Source organism: Neoarius graeffei, chromosome 25 (assembly GCF_027579695.1).
Source record: "Neoarius graeffei isolate fNeoGra1 chromosome 25, fNeoGra1.pri, whole genome shotgun sequence".
Taxonomy (NCBI): domain Eukaryota; kingdom Metazoa; phylum Chordata; class Actinopteri; order Siluriformes; family Ariidae; genus Neoarius; species Neoarius graeffei.
The window spans coordinates 33,174,338-33,197,451 of record NC_083593.1 but is presented as its reverse complement, the minus strand read 5'-3'; the positions used below and the strand labels follow the sequence as shown (position 1 = coordinate 33,197,451).

The 23,114-nt window shown below is 41.3% G+C and overlaps 1 protein-coding gene across 2 annotated transcripts in view; it reads left to right on the top strand.

Moving 5' to 3' along the window:
* Positions 1 to 23,114, top strand: part of cadm2a (cell adhesion molecule 2a) — a 901,104-nt gene that overhangs the window by 344,693 nt on the left and 533,297 nt on the right. The window lies entirely within an intron of this gene.

Below are 23,114 nucleotides of genomic sequence, written 5' to 3'. Positions count from 1 at the left end.
CTGGTATTGGGGCCTTTCACATGCCATCATCGTAACTGCAGATTTGTTTATGCAGCCATGTTGCCAGGCAAGCTTTGTGTTTGACAACAACCGGCACACGTGTATGCGAGTGATTGTAAGCCCAATTCAGTAAACATCTACAGATAAACTTGTAGAAGTTACATCTAAAAGAACAATGCCAGAGACCTGTAGTGCTTTTGGATGTAATAACAGACATGGAGATAAGCCTGGTTTAACTTTTCACCACTTCCCGGCGAACCCAGAAAGACGAGAAAAATGGCAAGCTGCAGTTAAACAGGAAGACTGGATGCCAACAAAGCATTCCCGTGTGTGTGGAGAACATTTTATATCAGGCTAGTTTGAAAGCTCTGTGCACCTGTTATTTCTCTTAACACTTTTTCTAGCTCAAGGCTGTTCACTTATATAAAATCCCAGAGATCTAGTTCTAGACTTGACGTACTCAAGTTAACATTCACCAAGTCCGTAAGTTGGAGTAACATGGACAGAACTTCGGTATATATACACAGCAAAATCCCCAGTGTTGAATTAACACCCAGAGTGTTTATATAGGTCCAATTGGACCCAAATTAACTCTGAAAGTGTTAATTCAACACTGAGGAATTTGCTGTGTAGTAAAGCTTTTAACAGGTTGCATGGTCTGACACTACTCAGGACAGTCTACTGAAGTGGCGGTTGGTAGTCTTTCAAACAGGGGAGACTGGTCAGTTACGATATTTCCAGATTTTAAAAGAAAAAAGAAAAAACACATCAATTTTGCCCATACTCTTGCCTCTGATCTGGCTGATTGTTGACAGGGTCACAAACTGTGAAATAATAGGTTCTTTTGGCCCATTAGCCTACTGTCCAATATACATGATGGTGGTGTTGGGGGGGGTATATTTTCCCATCTCATCTCATTATCTGTAGCCGCTTTATCCTGTTCTACAGGGTCGCAGGCAAGCTGGAGCCTATCCCAGCTGACTACGGGCGAAAGGTGGGGTACACCCTGGACAAGTCGCCAGGTCATCACAGGGCTAACACATAGACACAGACAACCATTCACACTCACATTCACACCTACGGTCAATTTAGAGTCACCAGTTAACCTAACCTGCATGTCTTTGGACTGTGGGGGAAACCGGAGGGGGTATATTTTAACATTTTATATTTTAAAATTGTGGCATGTTGTTTAAAAATTTATCATTATTGAAAGCAGCTCTTTGTCAGGAACCTCAGCAGTAACAGCAGAGTGTTCTGGAATAGGCACAAGCACTGACCTTGGGGAGCCAAACATAGAGCTGGGTGCCACACATTTAATTCAATGACACTTTCCCTATATTTTACTTATTTTGACTGAGAAATGTTTTATTGGCAATTTTGATAACCCTTCACTTTTAATCCAGGTCTGTAGTGGGAAATGTTCTCGGCTGTGTTTTTGTTTAAAAATGTTTTCCAAATTGTAGCTGTGTTTAATTCATATCCAGAAAAATATATATCCCAATATAATATACTCAGCATAAACATTTTAAATAGATTCTATATTTTTGGTCCATCCATGACATATTACTAAAATAGCCTATTTACTGTTGTTGATGTGGGTCACTTGCTGTTAGCCAATTCACTTCCTCGTACCAGGAGAGCTGAAAGGAACGAGTATTATTCCCTACCTTTTTCACCAAGTTAATTTGAGGCGTTGGTCTACCCTGCTCTTTAATTTTAATTTTTTCCTCGAAAGGAAGACTGGCAAATGGCTTCGCCAAAATTAAATCAGCAATGCTTGGCATCCGTGCTCAGCTTTCTTGCTAGCTGACTAGCCCCCTCAAGTTCAAGTTCAGTCACTCAAATAAACAAAATTTCTGGAACTAAGATAGCAAACTTGACAACACTATATTTACACTTTATTTTTAAAATGAAAATATATACAAACTAAAAAAGCTGGTAGAAACCGTATGTAATGAATGAAATCGAAATGTAAGCTGATCTCTTACAATACACCACAGCACTTGCGAATCCGCATGGGACTGAACTGAAATTCACCGCTGCCTGTCTATATTTGAAACGAGCTGTCAATCAAAGAAAATATCCGGCCGCTTTCACCAATCACCAGTCTCCTCACGGAAACTGCCATGCCCCTCCCACTGTGAGGCTCGGAGTCCGTGGGGCGGGCATTTTCGCAGTATTTGTCCAATAACCGTCTTGCATTTTGATATTGAAAAGCGCATAGCTCCCAAATGCCACTGAAGTCCACTGAGGCTGGGAGTCCGTGGGACTCTGTGGGTGGGCGTTTTCGCAGTATTTGTCCAATAATCGTCTTGCATTTTGATATTGAAAGCGCATAGCTCCCAAATGCCATTGAAGTCCACTGAGGCTGGGCTGCATCGCGTTGTCACGAGGGGGAAAAACTCACGTACACATTAGGTGAACTGGGGAAAGTTATAACGGAATGATTTTGCACTGTAGTTGGGTTGAGCACATATATTTCTATGATTCTGGATCTGAAATAGCAATGTTATAAGGTCGGCTATAACATAAGCCTAGCGCAATTCATCCTACACGATGTTCGTCATTTTTAGAGGAGGCTGAGCCTCTCTCGTTGTCTTAGAGTAGGGTGACCAGATGTCCCGGTTTTACCGGGACAGTCCCGATTTGGGGTTGTGTGTCCTGAGTCCCGACAAAAGTCTGTCGGGACACGGATACGTCCCGGTTTTCGCCACTCGCGACGTTTGCGACTGAGCAGCGTGGGAATCATTAGCGGCGGAGAAATGTCTGCATTTATTATTTTAATGAATTGACCGGTGTGGCAGCGGGGGCGTGGTCAAGCGGCGGTCTGTGACCGGAGGGCGGAGTCAGGGAAGGTAAGTGGCAGAATCACTACACCTGATGTGAATTAATGTGTTTGTGTGTCTTCCCCAGTGACCGCGCCCTATTTAAGGAGAGTGAGCGAGCGAGCTCCCCAACCAGACGACTGGAGTGTGTGCATTGGCTGGGAGAGTTAAAAGTTTGCTGAAAAGTGAAAAAAAAAACAGTTTTGTGAACTCAGTTCTGGCCTGCCATCCTTCTGTGCTCGGTCCCGGGTTTCAGCACCACTGTGACAGTCTGTATGGGTGGGTGGAGCACAGAAGGACGGCAGGCCAGAACTGAGTTCACATAACTCTTTTTTTCACTTTTCAGCAAACTTTTAACTCTCCCAGCCAACGCACACACTCCAGTCGTCTGGTTGGGGAGAGAGCTCGCTCGCTCTCCTTAAAAAGGGCGCGGTCACTGGGGAAGACACACAAACACATTAATTCACATCAGGTGTAGTGATTCTGTCACTTACCTTCCCTGACTCTGCCCTCCGGTCACAGACCGACGCTTGACCACGCCCCCGCTGCCACAGCAGGAATCGCAAGCTGTCCTGGTTACTGCCCCCTGGCCCTGTGGCATGGGTGTTTATTTAGCCACATTATTCCAGACAACAGAACGTGTTGCCATGCAACAATAAAATAAACATTAACTGGCACGAATGTTCTTTGTCTAGTAGCTAGCAGCAGTAATGCCGCAGCAATTATGCCGAAAAGAAAATGTACCTTTTCCAAAGGTTTACAGGGCACCTACCCCTTCCTCCGAGAGGTGCAGAACAATGCGCACGAAGCCTACTGCACACACTGTAAGTGCTTTGTTCTTGTACTGAGTTGGGTAGCCTATGTTGCAAATGATGTGCGCTCCTGTGGGCGCTTTCCTCGGGCTGTCGCCCCTCTCCTCCTTTATTGCTGTTTTGTTTGAGTGTATATTCTAAAATCACTTGTCTCTTTTTTGTTTCTGTTTAACATACCATTCTGACAGTTTGGCCATATTGCTGTGTTGAACAGCTTGTTGCACCTTCCACTTTTGTACACATCTTGCTTTATTCATTCAGTTGTGGGGAATGGTTAGTAAGGTTGATTCTGACCTAGGCTATGTTGAGGTCACATATCTACTTTTTAAGTTCATGCTATAGTGCATAGAATTTTAGAGATATAGCCTGCATGTGCATATGCATTCTTCTTGGTGTTCTCACAAACAGGTGAAATAAATCGGTTTAAATTTGGCCTATGGACATAGCCTGGCCTATTCTCAGCCATTACAAAATCTGTTGTCTGACCATAATTTAACTGATCTGTATACCACCATGCTACTAGATAACAAAATGCCTGTTTGTTTTATTTCATGTGAGATGTTGATAAATGTGAGCTTCAACAAAATGATAAGAGCACCTCTCTGTCACGTTTACATAAAAAAAAAAAAGGTGTGCGTGCACGAGCATGGTCGCACGCAAAAGTGTCCCGGTTTCAGACTAGGGAAATCTGGTCACCCTATCTTAGAGCAATTGCCCGTGGTCTACTGGTACAGTGGTGCTTGAAAGTTTGTGAACCCTTTAGAATTTTCTATATTTCTGCATAAATATGACCGAAAACATCATCAGATTTTCACACGAGTCCTAAAAGTAGATAAAGAGAACCTAGTTAAACAAATGAGACAAAAATATTATACTTGGTCATTTATTTATTGAGGAAAATGATCCAATATTACATATCTGTGAGTGGCAAAAGTATGTGAACCTTTGCTTTCAGTATCTGGTGTGACCCCCTTGTGCAGCAATAACTGCAACTAAACGTTTCCGGTAACTGTTCATCAGTCCTGCACACTGGCTTGGAGGAATTTTAGCCCATTCTTCCATACAGAACAGCTTTAATTCTGGGATGTTGGTGGGTTTCCTCACATGAACTGCTCGCTTCAGGTCCTTCCACAACATTTCGATTGGATTAAGGTCAGATCTTTGACTTGGCCATTCCAAAACATTAACTTTATTCTTCTTTAACCATTCTTTGGTAGAATGACTTGTGTGCTTAGGGTCGTTGTCTTGCTGCATGACCCACCTTCTCTTGAGATTCAGTTCATGGACAGATGTCCTGACATTTTCCTTTAGAATTCGCTGGTGTAATTCAGAATTCATTGTTCCATCAATGATGGCAAGCTATCCTGGCCCAGATGCAGCAAAACAGGCCCCAACCATGGTACTACCACCACCATGTTTCACAGATGGGATAAGGGTCTTACGCTGGAATGCAGTATTTTCCTTTCTCCAAACACAACGCTTCTCATTTAAACCAAAAAGTTCTATTTTGGTCTCATCCGTCCACAAACCATTTTTCCAATAGCCTTCTGGCTTGTCCACGTGATCTTTAGCAAACTGCAGAAGAGCAGCAATGTTCTTTTTGGAGAGTAGTGGCTTTCTCCTTGCAACCCTGCCATACACACCACTGCTGTTCAGTGTTCTCCTGATGATGGACTCATGAACATTAGCATTAGCCAATGTGAGAGAGGCCTTCAGTTGCTTAGAAGTTACCCTGGGGTCTTTTGTGACCTCGCCAACTATTACATACCTTGCTCTTGGAGTGATCTTTGTTGGTCGACCACTCCTAGGGAGGGTAACAATGGTCTTGAATTTCCTCCATTTGTACACAATCTGTCTGACTGTGGATTGGTGGAGTCCAAACTCTTTAGACATGGTTCTGTAACCTTGTCCAGCCTGATGAGCATCAACAACACTTTTTCTGAGGTCCTCAGAAGTCTCCTTTGTTCGTGCCATGATACACTTCCACAAACATGTGTTGTGAAGATCAGACTTTGATAGATCCCTGTTCTTTAAATAAAACAGGGTGCCCACTCACACCTGATTGTCATCACATTGATTGAAAACACCTGACTCTAATTTCACCTTCAAATTAACTTAACTGCTAATCCTAGAGGTTCACATACTTTTGCCACTCACAGATATGTAATATTGGACCATTTTCCTCAATAAATAAATGACCAAGTATAATATTTTTGTCTCATTTGTTTAACTGGGTTCTCTTTATCTACTTTTAGGACTCGTGTGAAAATCTGATGATGTTTTAGGTCATATTTATGCAGAAATATAGAAAATTCTAAAGGGTTCACAAACTTTCAAGCACCACTGTACATACACTAGAATGTCATACTTAGCAGCTCTACTGCATTACAAAAAAAACATGCCAAATAGCAAATGTATGAACGTTAAAATGTATATCTGGATGTGGGCTTTGGATGTGATATATTGTATTAGACCTAATGCTTGGCTTGACGAGCAGAATGTTTGTTATGTACTGATAGTGTAGACTAGGCTAAACACCATAAAATATGCTTGATCTAGGTCCTGGCTTGTTTATTACTGTTAAAAGTCCACATTTGAGTTTACCTTTGTCATAATAAAGTATTTTTTTTCTTTTTCAGAAATTCTCTATAACATTCTGGCACAAAACCTGCCTCGAAATATTGGTAGGCATCTGTACTTTCGTATGCCTTTTGCATACGAAAGTATTTAGACGTCCAAAATACTAAATAGTTCAGGATGTCATAGTATCCCAAATCCAATAGCTGGTTTGCTCTACACTTTTCAAATGGAATAAATACATTTGTGGGTAAATTAAGAAGAAGCCTTTATTTTTGTCACATGTACACTCAAGCACAGAGAAATTCCTCCTCTGCATTTAACCCATCTGAAGCAGTGAACACACGCGTACATAAGTGAGCAATGAGCACACACACATACCCAGAGCAGTGTGCAGAATAAATAATAAATACATGCATTTTTGGGTAAATTATATGGATCTGTGATGTCTGTTTCAGCTTTTGGATGTAACGAGACCTGCTGATATAATCTAAATTTTTAATCATTTCTGAGAGATAGTACTGACTGCAATCATCTTGATTTTCATTATTAACTGTCGGGGCTATGTTTCTTTGTTTGCCTGGCAATATGGCGGACTATAGGGAAATATAGCCCCGATAGGGAAAAAAAATCAACTGTAGGTGGTAACAGTAACTCTACTTTGCATTGCACCACATTACACCATGCTGTTGTTGAATATCTTTCTATCACGGGACGTCCTGTTGTGATTTATTCCTGTCCTCTTTTACCTTTAATGTACTGTATATTTGGAGACCTTTATTCTCCCTTAGCCCCTGCACTGCCTGCTAATATGGGTACAAAAGAAAACACTTCAATTTACTTTTAATTGGCAGCTGTAAACAGTGGTGCAATGTCAATGCATTCACATTGTTGGCATGGCGACCGTGTCCAGGGAGACAAGCCCGGCTTAGAGCAGAAGCGTTAGGATGTGAGGAGGAAAAGTTCCCTCGGAAAAGAAAAGCAGCTCGTCTCTTGAGCGACTTTTTGCCCTGCCAATATTTGCAGCTTGCCCTGCAGAGTCACACTGAGCTTGGCAGATTTTGGCTGGATTATTTGTTCCTAAAGGCCCAGAGAATAGCAAGAGTCTTTTGTTGACAGTGTGTGTTTGCTGGGTGACACCTTACAGTGATTTGCCAATTCACAACACATATATATATATATATATATATATATCTCACCTCATTATCTCTAGCCGCTTTATCCTTCTACAGGGTCGCAGGCAAGCTGGAGCCTATCCCAGCTGACTACGGGCGAAAGGCGGGGTACACCCTGGACAAGTCGCCAGGTCATCACAGGGCTGACACATAGACACAGACAACCATTCACACCTACGGTCAATTTAGAGTCACCAGTTAACCTAACCTGCATGTCTTTGGACTGTGGGGGAAACCGGAGCACCCGGAGGAAACCCACGCGGACACGGGGAGAACATGCAAACTCCACACAGAAGGGCCCTCGCCGGCCCCGGGGCTCGAACCCAGGACCTTCTTGCTGTGAGGCGACAGCGCTAACCACTACACCACCGTGCCACCCCATATATATTTTATTTCAACACTCTTGAAAAACTTTGCAGCTGAATTGCAGTCCTTTATAACCTTCTTCCTAGTTTCTTTGGAGACCATATGCAGGTTAGAGCATAAATAGAAATATTACGATGAGTGTGTTTCACTGCACATTTTGACATATGAGCATGTTAAAGTCACACGCCTGGCCATAGTAATGATTTACGTGTAACATTAAGAGTGAATTTGTCAATCTGTTTTGCTCTCAAAGCATCAACTTTATTATGCCCAGGCATGCATGCCTGCTTTGATTTGTACTCAAAGTAGTGTGCATAAATGAAGCAAAAAATCTTACTCAATTTCAGCCATCATTTTGACACTTGGAAATCTGTGTGAAGTAGGAATGAAAAAGCAAATGGCGACAGCTTCTCTGTGAACTTTTTTCCCTTTCGTTGACTATTTTCAATTGCATCTGCGGAGTAAACAGAAAAGTAAACCAGACTGGATGCTGTCAGCAAAATTACAATTATTAATACCCATTTATTCATGCGCTCCCAACGGCTTGACATTCACATCATGTCTAATCAAGCTGTCATCTGTCAAAAAAAAAGCTCTCAAGGGAAATCTGTTAAGATTGTGACGGAGTTCCGATTAACACTCTCTCTCTCGCTCTCAAACACACACACACAAACACACCCACACACAAATGTTGGTCTGAGGCTGCGCCTGGCCTGTTTTTCAAAAAGCTGCCTTCTTACTCACTCACTCATGTTCTTCAGTCTCAAAGGCAGAAACTTTGTTTTTCAAGGTGCCTGAATGTATTGCACTCCCAGATTAGGATAAGTCCGAGGGTTTGGAGGAGAAAAAAGGGAATACACAGTGATTCAATACACTCAGTTTCACAGTGAAATTGCACTGGAGACTCACTTGATTGTGCAGGTCATGACTGCTTGAATCTAGACAGCAGGCAACTGGCAGGCAAACCGAACATCTCTAGAGAGACGCAGGCACAGATGGAAGCATGGAGCAGAAGTAAGTGCAAAAAGTCAGACTTAAGTTTCTGTCAAAGAGAAAGCTGAATGGCGTGGAGAAGGAAAGTCCATAAAATAAAATTACCATCTATCTATCTATCTATCTATCTATCTATCTATCTATCTATCTATCTATCTATCTGTATTATATGTATAATTGTCACACTTACTAATTTACTTGTACAGATGAGAAAAATTGTATATTTAACAGTTATTCCACAAAATTGCTTCGTACATGAGCTGATCGCTGACAAGGTGTGTAGCACCAAGTTGGCCATAAGCCATGTACGACGAGATTTAGTGGAATAACAGTTTTATTTTATCCACATTCACTGTATTTTGAGAAACAGAGCACTTTTATTTTTATTTTTTGCAAATTAGATAAATAAAAACTTTGTACAAAACATCAGACAAAATCATTTCTGCTTAGAATGGAAACAAACTGGCGAAATGACAGTAGCAATTTGTGAAAAATGCTATAATAATAATTCATAAAAAGTAAAAAACAAGATATGTTCTTACTATCAAATTGTTTTATTCCATATTTTGTTGCTTTTTTTTGTATTTTATTTTCGAATAGAGTTTTTAATTTGTCCTCATGTTGCTCCACCATTTTTGTTTTTCTCTACTCATGGTATATGAGCTGATATCCTAGTAGTAGAGTAGCCAATCAGAGCACACAATTGCTCATATCCAGTGAATGTGGATAGAATAAAACAGTTATTCCACTCAATCTCATAATACATGGCTTATAGCCAACTTGGTGCGACACAGCTATCATCGTGGCTATCATGTACAACTTGATTTCTTGGAATAACTTTTATATATATATATATATATATATATATATATATATATATATATATATATACAGTGGGGCAAAAAAGTATTTAGTCAGCCACCAATTGTGCAAGTTCTCCCACTTAAAAAGATGAGAGAGGCCTGTAATTTTCATCATAGGTACACTTCAACTATGAGAGACAAAATGGGGGGAAAGAATCCAGGAAATCACATTGTAGGATTTTTAATGAATTAATTGGTAAATTCCTCGGTAAAATAAGTATTTGGTCACCTACAAACAAGCAAGATTTCTGGCTCTCACAGACCTGTAACAACTTCTTTAAGAGGCTCCTCTGTCCTCCACTCGTTACCTGTATTAATGGCACCTGTTTGAAGTTGTTATCAGTATAAAAGACACCTGTCCACAACCTCAAACGGTCACACTCCAAACTCCACTATGGCCAAGACCAAAGAGCTGTCAAAGGACACCAGAAACAAAATTGTAGACCTGCACCAGGCTGGGAAGACTGAATCTGCAATAGGTAAGCAGCTTGGTGTGAAGAAATCAACTGTGGGAGCAATTATTAGAAAATGGAAGACGTACAAGACCACTGATAATCTCCCTCGATCTGGGGCTCCACGCAAGATCTCACCCCGTGGGGTCAAAATGATCACAAGAACGGTGAGCAAAAATCCCAGAACCACACGGGGGGACCTAGTGAATGACCTGCAGAGAGCTGGGACTAAAGTAACAAAGGCTACCATTAGTAACACACTACGCCGCCAGGGACTCAAATCCTGCAGTGCCAGACGTGTCCCCCTGCTTAAGCACGTACATGTCCAGGCCCGTCTGAAGTTTGCTAGAGAGCATTTGGATGATCCAGAAGAGGATTGGGAGAATGCCATATGATCAGATGAAGCCAAAATAGAACTTTTTGGTAAAAACTCAACTTGACGTGTTTGGAGGAGAAAGAATGCTGAGTTGCATCCAAAGAACACCATACCTACTGTGAAGCATGGGAGTGGAAACATCATGCTTTGGGGCTGTTTTTCTGCAAAGGGACCAGGACGACTGATCTGTGTAAAGGAAAGAATGAATGGGGCCATGTATCATGAGATTTTGAGTGAAAACCTCCTTCCATCAGCAAGGGCATTGAACATGAAACGTGGCTGGGTCTTTCAGCATGACAATGATCCCAAACACACCGCCCGGGCAACGAAGGAGTGTCTTCGTAAGAAGCATTTCAAGGTCCTGGAGTGGCCTAGCCAGTCTCCAGATCTCAACCCCATAGAAAATCTTTGGAGGGAGTTGAAAGTCCGTGTTGCCCAGCGACAGCCCCAAAACATCACTGCTCTAGAGGAGATCTGCATGGAGGAATGGGCCAAAATACCAGCAACAGTGTGTGAAAACCTTGTGAAGACTTACAGAAAACGTTTGACCTCTGTCATTGCCAACAAAGGGTATATAACAAAGTATTGAGATGAACTTTTGTTATTGACCAAATACTTATTTTCCACCATAATTTGCAAATAAAGTCTTTAAAAATCAGACAGAGAATGTGATTTTCTGGATTTTTTTTCTCATTTTGTCTCTCATAGTTGAAGTATACCTATGATGAAAATTACAGGCCTCTCTCATCTTTTTAAGTGGGAGAACTTGCACAATTGGTGACTGACTAAATACTTTTTTGCCCCACTGTATAACACACAACCCCGATTCCAAAAAAGTTGGGACAAAGTACAAATTGTAAATAAAAACGGAATGCAATGATGTGGAAGTTTCAAAATTCCATATTTTATTCAGAATAGAACATAGATGACATATCAAATGTTTAAACTGAGAAAATGTATCATTTAAAGAAAAAAATTAGGTGATTTTAAATTTCTTGACAACAACACATCTCAAAAAAGTTGGGACAAGGCCATGTTTTCCACTGTGAGACATCCCCTTTTCTCTTTACAACAGTCTGTAAACGTCTGGGGACTGAGGAGACAAGTTGCTCAAGTTTAGGGATAGGAATGTTAACCCATTCTTGTCTAATGTAGGATTCTAGTTGCTCGACTGTCTTAGGTCTTTTTTGTCGTATCTTCCGTTTTATGATGCGCCAAATGTTTTCTATGGGTGAAAGATCTGGACTGCAGGCTGGCCAGTTCAGTACCCGGAACCTTCTTCTACGCAGCCATGATGCTGTAATTGATGCAGTATGTGGTTTGGCATTGTCATGTTGGAAAATGCAAGGTCTTCCCTGAAAGAGACGTCATCTGGATGGGAGCATATGTTGCTCTAGAACCTGGATATACCTTTCAGCATTGATGGTGTCTTTCCAGATGTGTAAGCTGCCCATGCCACACGCACTAATGCAACCCTGTACCATCAGAGATGCAGGCTTCTGAACTGAGCGCTAATAACAACTTGGGTCGTCCTTCTCCTCTTTAGTCCGAATGACACGGCGTCCCTGATTTCCATAAAGAACTTCAAATTTTGATTCATCTGACCACAGAACAGTTTTCCACTTTACCACAGTCCATTTTAAATGAGCCTTGGCCCAGAGAAGACGTCTGCGCTTCTGGATCGTGTTTAGATACGGCTTCTTCTTTGAACTATAGAGTTTTAGCTGGCAACGGCGGATGGCACGGTGAATTGTGTTCACAGATAATGTTCTTTGGAAATATTCCTGAGCCCATTTTGTGATTTCCAGTACAGAAGCATGCCTGTATGTGATGTAGTGCCATCTAAGGGCCCGAAGATCACGGGCACCCAGTAGGTTTTCCGGCCTTGACCCTTACGCACAGAGATTCTTCCAGATTCTCTGAATCTTTTGATGATATTATGCACTGTAGATGATATGTTCAAACTCTTTGCAATTTTACACTGTCGAGCTCCTTTCTGATATTGCGCCACTATTTGTCGGCGCAGAATTAGGGGAATTGGTGATCCTCTTCCCGTCTTTACTTCTGAGAGCCACTGCCACTCCAAGATGCTCTTTTTATACCCAGTCATGTTAATGACCTATTGCCAATTGACCTAATGAGTTGCAATTTGGTCCTCCAGCTGTTCCTTTTTTGTACCTTTAACTTTACCAGCCTCTTATTGCCCCTGTCCCAACTTTTTTGAGATGTGTTGCTGTCATGAAATTTCAAATGGTCTCACTTTCGACATTTGATATGTTGTCTATGTTCTATTGTGAATACAATATCAGTTTTTGAGATTTGTAAATTATTGCATTCCGTTTTTATTTACAATTTGTGCTTTGTCCCAACTTTTTGGAATCGGGGTTTTATATATATATATATATATATATATATATATATATATATATATATATGGGGGGAGGCTTGGTTGTGTAGTGGTTAGCACTGTTGCCTCACAGCAAGAAGGTCCTGGGTTCGAGCCCAGCGGCTGGCAGGGGCCTTTCTGTGTGGAGTTTGCATGTTCTCCCCCGTGTCTGCGTGGGTTTCCTCTGGGTGCTCTAATTTCCCCCCAGTCCAAAGACGTGCAGGATAAGTTAATTGGTGGCTCTAAATTGACTGTGAGTGTAAATGGTTGTTTGTCTCTGTGTCAGCCCTGTGATGACCTGGCGACTTATCCAGGGTGTACCCCGCCTCTCACCCATAGTCAGCTGGGATAGGCTCTAGCTTGCTTGCGACCCTGTAGAACAGGATAAGCGGTTATGGATGATGGATGCCTTTCAGATTTTTCAAGTGAAGGTCATAAAAAGATCTTTATAAATGTAAACTTAATCTACTAAATGGGCAGGTTACAAGCACACTCTATGCTGTAAAATGTCTAAAAAAGTGTATTTAGTTCTTCTCCATCAAGCATGTGATTTTTTCTTTTTCTGACAGTGATTAATATCACAACCATAGTTATATTTATTAATTAATTCATATCATCAGCCTATAAATAATGTCACCCATTCATTATCTGTAGCCGCTTATCCTGTCCAACAGGGTCACAGGCAAGCTGGAGCCTATCCCAGCTGACTATGGGCGAGAGGCAGGGTACACCCTGGACAAGTCGCCAGGTCATCACAGGGCTGACACATAGACACAGACAACCATTCACACCTACGGTCAATTTAGAGCCACCAATTAGCCTAACCTGCATGCCTTTGGACTGCAGGGGAAACCGGAGCACCCGGAGGAAACCCATGCAGACACGGGGAGAACATGCAAACTCCACACAGAAAGGCCCTCGCCGGCCACTGGGCTCGAACCCAGGAACTTCTTGCTGTGAGGCAACAGTGCTAACCACTACACCACCGTGCTGATAAATAATGTCAATTGTAAGGAATAAAGAGCTCTATTGATCCAATAAATAGCTAAAAATATTCTTGTACATATAAATAATGAGACTCCTATTAGTTGGAAAGTCAGGTGATGTTTGTAATGCAGGGGGCTTTAAATTTATTTTACACATAAAAAGGTATGAATGCAAAAACATGAAGAACCCTTGATGCAAATATGGTCTCACAGTTGCACTCCTTTTTTGTGAAGGTTTAAGACAGTGTTATTGATTATACCTTTTCTTAGGATATGAAATTGATTGAAAACTAACCATATCATCCTTGCTTGTTGAAATCTGTACTGAATGTTAATGGGACCCGATCCCCTCCTTGATATCATTTTATTTTTCCTTCATCATAGACCTAGCCATTCTCTAGATGCACTTGCAAGTAATCAATAACAACATAAAGCAGAGAAAGCAGAAGAAACCGCAACACAAATGCACAAGACAAAACAAGCATGCTATTTTTTAGACATAACAACACATTGCAATAAATAATGTGTTAGACAGTTAAGTGACAAACAGAAATCCAGACTGACATCCGGACAATCAGGATTGATGTCTAAGACTTTGTGATAAGGCTTTCAGGAGCATGGCTACAGTTAAGATTCCACAGATTCAGTTAGGTATGTCCTGAAATACAGAGGCATGCATAAAATCTTTCAGCTCCTTCAACAACAAATGCTAAAAAAATCCTATCTTGCTGGTAAAAATCTAATCTACTCTTCCTGTTGATCTCCATCAGAAAGAAATAATAGGAAGGAAACACTACTCACAGAAGGAGGTAGAAGCAAAAGAAAGAGATTAAGAACCCATAAATGAAGGAAGTGAGGGAAGGAGAGGAGAAAGCATCTAACGATGGGGAAAAGCTGGAGGTCTGGCAGTGTCTTGAGCCATTGACGCTGCTTACCGGTATGTGTCCTCTCCAGCACTCTGATTATAGCGGCATGACAGAGAGAGCCATTCAGCCAGCCGCCATTAAACTGCACTTCAGCATGGACTGCAGTTTATGCCTTCCACTTCTGTCCTGAACCAGGACCAACCCATATTTAACGCTCATGTTCTGTTCACATCTTAGCGATGAATGTCTCATTGACCCAGATAATCTTTTATGACTTTACAGCAATACACTTATATCATCTCATTATCTCTAGCCGCTTTATCCTTCTACAGGGTCGCAGGCAAGCTGGAGCCTATCCCAGCTGACTACGGGCGAAAGGCGGGGTACACCCTGGACAAGTCGCCAGGTCATCACAGGGCTGACACATAGACACAGACAACCATTCACACTCACACCTATGGTCAATTTAGAGTCACCAGTTAACCTAACCTGCATGTCTTTGGACTGTGGGGGAAACCGGAGCACCCGGAGGAAACCCACGCGGACACAGGGAGAACATGCAAACTCCGCACAGAAGGGCCCTCGCCGGCCCCGGGGCTCGAACCCAGGACCTTCTTGCTGTGAGGCGACAGCGCTAACCACTACACCACCGTGCCGCCCCACAATACACTTATGAACTATATTATTAAACTGTGAAATGTAATAAAAAATAAAATGTTTGTCGTTTTGTAATGCTCATGCAGTGTCTGCATCGACATCCATATCCTGCTTCTGTGTGTGCCTGACATTTACAGTTTGGTTTGTTTGCTTTTCAATCAGACAGATAAGTTTCCATTATTATTATTATTATTATTATTATTATTAAATAATTATAATAAAACCCTGTAATTATTATTATGTGAGATCACACAAGATAAGCAAAATTAGGTCACAGTAGTTGCTAATGGGTAAAATGCAGGTTACACATTAACTGACAGACACATAGTTGGTCCATGTTACCTAATTTAGTTTGCCTCGAGTCATTTTAAAAATCATTATAACAAAGATAAATATAACAGTCTATAATAATAATAATAATAGGGTGGCACGGTGGTGTAGTGGTTAGCACTGTTGCCTCACAGCGACAAGGTCCTGGGTTCGAGCCCAGGGGCCAACAAGGGCCTTTCTGTGTGGAGTTTGCATGTTCTCCCCGTGTCTGCATGGGTTTGCTCCGGTTTCCCCCACAGTCCAAAGACATGCAGGTTAGGCTAATTGGTGGCTTTAAATTGACCATAGGTGTGAATGTGTGTGTGAATGGTTGTTTGTCTCTGTGTCAGCCCTGTGATAACTTGGCGACTTGTCCAGGGTGTACCCCGCCTCTTGCCCATAGTCAGCTGGGATAGGCTCCAGCTTGCCTGCGACCCTGTAGAACAGGATAAGCGGCTACAGATAATGGATGGATGGATAATAATAATAATAATAATGTTACATTTGAAAAGCCTGTATTTTCTTGTTATTTTTCAACAAATGTTTGTCCTGTTATGTTAGATTAATTGAGTAAATTAAGTTCTTGGTGAATCTCTTTTATAACATAAAGTACCAGTCAAAAGTCTGTACATGCCCACTCATTCATAGTTTTTCTATATTTTAGCTATTTTCTACTTTGTAGAACAATACTGAAGACATCAAAACTATGAAAAAACATATGAAAAATATATGGTATTATGTGGTAAACAAAAAAGTGCTAAAAACCTATTTTTTTTTCATATTTTAGATTCTTCAAAATATCCAGCGTTTACATTGATGATGCTTTGCACACTATCAGCATTATCTTAACCAGCTTTAAGAGGTACCGTAGTTACCTGGAATGCTTTTCAATTAACAGGTGCCTCGTCAAAAGTTAATTAGTGCAATTTCTTGCCTTCTTAATGTGTTTGAGCTCAAACAGTAAATAGTAAATAATAAAAATACAGTATATAGCCCTGTTCCACAACTGTAGTAATCTAAATTGATGTCAAGAACAGCTCAGCTAAGTAAAGAGAAATGACAGTCCATCATTACTTTAAGACATGAAGTGTCTTTTATTTAATAAAAATAATGAAAAACCATTGAATTAGATGGTGTCCAAACTGTTATCTGGTACAACCCAATATCAGAAAAAGTTGGGACGGTATATTGAAATTGAACTTAAAACTGAAAACATTAATTGTAAATAATCTTTGAACTGTATTGCACTCAAAACAATATAGTCACATATTATTTGAAGTTTTACCTCATGAATTTAATTGTTTGTTTTCAAAATAAAAACTTTTTTTTTCCAATTTTCAATTTCACCTTCACCCTCTTCTTCCGCAGTCATGCCTTTGGAATGTGGGTTTGCATTGTCTTGTTTAAATATGAATGGGCATCAGTGGAAAATATGTCATCTTGAAGGCAACATATGTTGCTTCAAAATTTCAATGTACTTTTCTGCATTAATGCTGCCATCACAGAAGTGTAAGTTACCTTTGCCAAGGGCACTGACACAGCCCCATACCATGACTAACCCTGGCTTTTGGAATTGTTTCTGGTCACAGTCTGGATGGTGCTTTTTGTCTTTGGTACAGAGCGCACAGTGCCCATTTCTTCAAAAAATGACCTCACTGTAAAACATTTCATCCTTGTTTAGTTATGTCCACTTACTTTTTCTCTTTAACTCAATGAGCTTTGAAAAGTGTTTTAATTTGAACTAATCTGTGCAAGTTTTCAAAGGTTACACTTGAATTACTTAGTTGTCTTGACTAATTGAGACTTTTTCTGAGTTGAAACAAAGATACAGTGGTGCTTGAAGGTTTGTGAACCCTTTAGAATTTTCTATATTTCTGCATAAATATGACCGAAAACATCATCAGATTTTCACACAAGTCCTCAAAGTAGATAAAGAGAGCCCAGTCAAACAAATGAGGCAAAAATATTATACTTGGTCATTTATTTATTGAGGAAAATGATCCAATATTACATATCTGTAAGTGGCAAAAGTATGTGAACCTTTGCTTTCAGTATCTGGTGTGACCCCCTTGTGCAGCAATAACTGCAACTAAACATTTGCGGTAACTGTTGATCAGTCCTGCACACCGGCTTGGAGGAATTTTAGCCCATTCCTCCGTACAGAACAGCTTCAACTCTGGGATGTTGGTGGGTTTCCTCACATGAACTGCTCGCTTCAGGTCCTTCCACAATATTTTGATTGGATTAAGGTCAGGACTTTGACTTGGCCATTCCAAAACATTAACTTTATTCTTCTTTAACCATTCTTTGGTAGAACAACTTGTGTGCTTAGGGTCGTTGTCTTGCTGCATGACCCACCTTCTCTTGAGATGGACAGATGTCCTGACATTTTCCTTTAGAATTCGCTGCTATAATTCAGAATTCATTGTTCCAGCAATGATGGCAAGCTGTCCTGGCCCAGATGCAGCAAAACAGGCCCAAACCGAGCAGTGACTTTCTCCTTGCAACCCTGCCATGCACACTATTGTTGTTCAGTGTTCTCCTGATGGTGGACTCATGAACATTAACATTAGCCAATGTGAGAGAGGCCTTCAGTTGCTTAGAAGTTACCCTGGGGTCCTTTGTGACCTTGCCGACTATTACATGCCTTGCTCTTGGAGTGATCTTTGTTGGTCAACCACTCCTGGGGAGGGTAACAATGGTCTTGAATTTCCTCCATTTGTTCACAATGTGTCTGACTGTGGATGGGTGGAGTCCAAACTCTTTAGAGATGGTTTTGTAACCTTTTCCAGCCTGATGAGCATCAACAACGCTTTTTCTGAGGTCCTCAGAAATCTCCTTTGTTCGTGGCATGATACACTTCCACAAACATGTGTTGTGAAGATCAGACTTTGATAGATCCCTGTTCTTTAAATAAAACAGGGTGCCCACTCACACCTGATTGTCATCCCATTGATTGAAAACACCTGACTCTAATTTCACCTTCAAATTAACTGCTAATCCTAGGGGTTCACATACTTTTGCCACTCACAGATATGTAATATTGGATCATTTTCCTCAATAAGTAAATGACCAAGTATAATATTTTTGTCTCATTTGTTTAAGTGGGTTCTCTTTATCTACTTTTAGGACTTGTGTGATAATCTGATGATGTTTTCGGTCATATTTATGCAGAAATATAGAAAATTCTAAAGGGTTCACAAACTTTCAAGCACCACTGTAATTGTCAAATTGAGTTAACTTGCATTTTCAAGGCAGCAGGTGAACTTGCATTTCTAAGTTAAACCAATTTGAAATGTTTTACAGTGCTGCAATACTGATACGTTTAAGCATATTACACGTTTCTACTGTGTGATGGTCCATCCCAGATGCCTCTGAGCCCAGAGAAGTTGGCAGTGCTTCTATACACAGTTTATATAAGGCTTCCTTTTTGCACATAAACTTTTTAACTGGCATTTGGGGATGTAACTCCATATTATAGTACTTGACAAAGGTTTGACAAAGTAATCGTGAGCCCATGTGGTTATATCAGCTATAGATGAATGACGATTCTTGATGCAGTGCTGTCTGAGGGATCAGAGAGCACAGGTGTTCAGCTTAGGCTTGTACCCTTGCCCTTTATGTGCCAAAATTCCTCCAGATTCCTTGAATTGTTTAATGATGTTTTTATGCACCATAGAGGGTGAAATATCCAAATACCTTCCTATCTTTCTTTGAGGAACATCATTTTTAGACATTTCAATAGTATTCTCATACATTTCTTGACAAACTGAAGATCCATAGCCCATCTTTGCTCCTCAAAGACTACGTCTTTCATAGATACTGCTTTTGTACAAAATCATGATTACAATCGCGTGTTGAAACACCTGTTTCAAACCACATCATTGGTAAGGTGTCACCTCAGTTTTACAGAATCTCTCCAGATCATCCAGGGTCCTAGGCCTTCTCTTTTAAATGTCCTGGTATTTGATTGAGTCCATGATGCCATACACCCTAATGAGGTTTCCAGGGCCTTTGGAGAAAAAAACAGCCCCAAAATATAACAGAACTTCCACCATATTTGACAGTTGTGACAGGGTTCTTTTCATTATAGCCATCCTTCTTTTTATGCCAAGCCCACCCTGAGTGTTTATTACCAAAATAGTAAATTTTTGTTACTTCAGACCACAGAACATGGTTCCAGTCTTGGAGATTTGGAAACCCCAATATTTTACTTTTTTCTTGTAATTTGCCAACAGTGTTCCTTGGGGATTTCTTTCTCTCTCTCTTACCATCCTCCTCACTGTACATGGGGGCAAAATAAACTTGGGTCCTGTTCCAGGTAAGTTTGTAACAGTTCCAGTAGATGTCCACTTTTTTTTTTTAAATCATTGCCCTAACAGTTGGCATGGTGGTATAGTGGTTAGCACTGTCGCTTCACAGCAAGAAGATCCTGGGTTCAAGCCCAGCAGCCGGTGAGAGCCTTTCTGTGTGGAGTTTGCATGTCTGCGTGGGTTTCCTGCGGGTGCTCTGGTTTCCCCCACAATCCATAGACACGCAGGCTAGGCTAATTGGCGGCTCTAAACTGACCGTGAGTGTGAATGGTTGTTTGTCTCTATGTATCAGCCCTGCAGTAACCTGACAACTTGTCCAGGGTGTACCCTGCCTCTCGCCCATAGTCAGCTGGGATAGGCTCCAGCTTGCCTGCGACCCTGTAGAACAGGATAAGCAGCTACAGATAATGGTTGGATTGATGCCCTAACAGTAGAAATGGACATTTTCAGGCAATTAGCAATTTTTAAAATAACCATTCCCTGACTTATGAAGGTCAACACACTTCTCCCTCATTTGGTTTGTGCTTTCTCTTATCCATGCTAATGGATGACTAAGGGAATTTGGCCTCTGAAAGTTCCTACACACTCCAATCAACTCAAAAAATGTACAATTTAAATGGAAAACATGCTTCAGTTGCATTCACTATCATTTCCAGGGGTGCCAGCCATAATGGAACATGGGGTTTTGTTGAAAATAATTATTTCTTGACGAGGGCTTTGTTTTTCTCTGAAAAAATTTCAATTAAAGGTTGGATTTTTCTGAATTTTTTCAGTGCGACATGAAGCTACTTCATCAAAAGTTGGATTTTTTCTAATCCTTTTTACTATTCATTACAAGGGATGCCAATAATTGTGCAGGGTACTGTAGCTCTAAAGCAAATTATGAGCCATTTTCGAAAGATGAATTACCATCTCATCTCATTATCTCTAGCCGCTTTATCCTTCTACAGGGTCACAGGCAAGCTGGAGCCTATCCCAGCTGACTACGGGCGAAAGGTGGGGTACACCCTGGACAAGTCGCCAGGTCATCACAGGGCTGACACATAGACACAGACAACCATTCACACCTACGGTCAATTTAGAGTCACCAGTTAACCTAACCTGCATGTCTTTGGACTGTGGGGGAAACCGGAGCACCCGGAGGAAACCTATGTGGACACGGGGAGAACATGAAAACTCCACACAGAAAGGCCCTCGCCGGCCACGGGGCTCGAACCCAGGACCTTCTTGCTGTGAGGCGACAGCGCTAACCACTACACCACCGTGCCGCCCATGAATTACCATATAATTACTAAAATTTTGGGGACATCCAGAACATAATTTTTTGGTTAATGTGTTTATGGCAGCCCATAGAACTATATGGTCAAAAAGTTTTATAATTTGGCACATTGATTGCAGACAGTCCCCTGATTCATTTCACCAAGTTTCATGTTTGCACCTCGAGTGCTCCAGCACCACCAAAGGGTCAAATTTGGAGGGGCATTTACGCATGTAATTTTTGAACCGTATGCCCGATTTTCAAATTTGAGGTACAAGCTGAGTCCAACACGTCTATTGATGTCAGTTTCAGCCACTGACATTTAAAGGTTGTTACAGGTCAGATGTTTTGTTCAATCTTTACAAAATTCCGCAGAGACAATCTCTAGACCAAACCTCACAAAAGTTACTTGTTGGCTTTTTTGATTTGCTCAAGCAGTCACCCATGATAGCCAGTTGAAATCAAGGCAGCAGCAGCCCTGGGGTTTCCTGTGCTGATGGTTAGCTCTGTTTAAACCATATTTTCCACATTCACCTCCTGAGGTCTGTCTGTCAGAAAATCCAGTTAGAGGAGGGAGTGAGAAGCCTACAGTCTGCCAGCTTGGCATTCAGATTAGTTGGCTGGACATTGTTAAAGGCTCAGCTGTAGTCCAAAAAGAGCATGCATGCATAGGTGTTGGAGTTGTCTTGGTGTTCCAGGGCAAGTTAGAGAACAAGGGCCACAGTGTTGTCCACTGATCTGTTAGCGCGATAGGCAAACTGATGAGTGTCAGTGGTCTCAGGGATGTTGGTGGTCTTTCCCGACAGTTACTGGCAACTGATATGAGTGCCACCGGATGAAAATTGTTCATGCAATTTGTCTGTGACTTTCTGGGGACTGTTACAATGACTGAATATTTGAAGTAGCAAGGGACAACAGCCTGGGCCAGCAAGGTGTTGCAGATGCCTGTATACACAGCTGGTAGCTCAGCAGCACAGGATTTCAGAACTATAGATGACACTCCATCAGGACCTGGAGCCTTGTAGGGGTTGACCTGCTGCAAAGACCTGAGAACCTGTGTGCATGTCACCAGAGTTACATGGTAATCTTAAATTGGTGTTCTGATTGGGGTTAGAAAGTGTTGAGTCTGTCTGGAAGGGTGTTGTCTGAATTGCTGCATGTATACTTATTTCCTTTGAACAGGAAATGTTTGTTTGCGACAGCCTGGCTACCTTGCCACATACTACGGGTGTTGTTTCCACTGTAACAGCATTCCAGTTTCTGTGTATGAGTCCTTTTTGCAGTTCTATTAGATTTCAACAGTGTATAAAGAACCAACTTGTACTGCTGATCATCCCCATGATTTGAAGATAATGGTGTATTCCCTGATCTTATTATAGACATCCTGGTTTAACCAAGACCTCTGGTTTGGAAAGACCCTGATAGTCCTGAAAGGCACACATATGGAGGTATATAGCCTCTGTATATTCATGGATGGCATCTGTGGCCTCCTGAAGCAAGCCTATATCAGTGGCCTCAAAGCAGACCTGTAATTTAGCCAGTGCACCATCTGACCATTCTTACACAGTTCTCACAGTGCCTGGTCTGGCTTTTAGCTTCTTAATATATGAGGGCTGTAGCAAGATGGGTATGTGGTCAGATTTACCAAAGTTTGTCTTGGGGACTGTATTATATGCCTTTTCTATTGTTGTAGTAATGAGCCGGTGTGTTATTCTCTCTGGTAGGGAAAATGACATTCATTTGATAGAGCAGATTTCATGCTGCAGTGGCTAAAGTCTTCAAATACAATGGTAGCAGCATCACAGTATGTATTTTCATGTTTACTGACCATGTTGTGGAGTTCTCTTCATGTTCTCTTCATTCATTTTAAGAGGCATGTATTCCACATTAGCTGAAGAGG